This window comes from Arachis ipaensis, chromosome B01, assembly GCF_000816755.2.
Source record: "Arachis ipaensis cultivar K30076 chromosome B01, Araip1.1, whole genome shotgun sequence".
NCBI classification, from domain to species: domain Eukaryota; kingdom Viridiplantae; phylum Streptophyta; class Magnoliopsida; order Fabales; family Fabaceae; genus Arachis; species Arachis ipaensis.
The window spans coordinates 81,031,566-81,032,555 of NC_029785.2; positions in this window are offsets into that span (position 1 = coordinate 81,031,566).

Below are 990 nucleotides of genomic sequence, written 5' to 3' on the forward strand. Positions count from 1 at the left end.
CAGGATGCTCCCATTCTGGGCGTTCAGCGCCAGAACTATGCTCTGTTCTGGCGTTTGAACGCCAGACAGATGCTCCTCCAGTGTGTGATTTTTCTTCTGCTGTTTTTGATTCTGCAACCATGTCAATGAGTTCTTGAGCTTCTGCAGGCGTTTTCTTTAGGTGAATGGATCCACCTGCAGAGGTGTCCAGTGACATCTTTGATAGCTCAGATAAACCATCATAGAATATATCCAGGATGGTCCATTCTGAAAGCATGTCAGAAGGACACTTTTTGGTCAACTGTTTGTATCTTTCCCAAGCTTCATAGAGGGATTCACCTTCTTTCTGTCTGAAGGTTTGAACATGAGCTCTAAGCTTGCTCAGCTTTTCAGGAGGAAAGTACTTGGCTAAGAAAGCCGTGAACCAGTTCATTCTTTTCATTGTGAACCACTGTCATGCCTCCCTTTTTGGGTACAACTTGGACAGGGCTCACCCCCTGGGGCTATCAGAAATAGGATAAATAGTCCCAACCTCTAGTAATTTAGTGACCTCTTTCTGCACCACTTCCTTCATGGCCGGATTTAACCGCCTCTGTGGTTGAACCACTGGCTTAGCATCATCCTCCAATAGGTTCTTGTGCATGCATCTGGCTAGGCTAATGCCCTTAAGGTCACTTATGGACCACCCAAGAGCTGTCTTGTGTGTCCTTAGCACCTGAAGTAGTGCTTTCTCTTCCTGTGGCTCTAAGGCAGAGCTCATGATCACAAGAAAAGTGCCATCCTCTCCCAGAAAAGCATATTTCAGGGTTGGTGGTAGTGGTTTGAGCTTGGGTTTAGGAGGCTAATCCTCTTCCTGAAGAGTTTTCAGAGGCTTTTCTGTTTCCTCTGGTTCCTCCAGATTAGGCTGAACATCTTTAAAGATGTCCTCTAGCTCTGATTCGAGATTCTCAGTCATATTAATCTCTTCCACCAAGGAGTCAATTATGTCAACGCTCATGCAGTCATTTGATG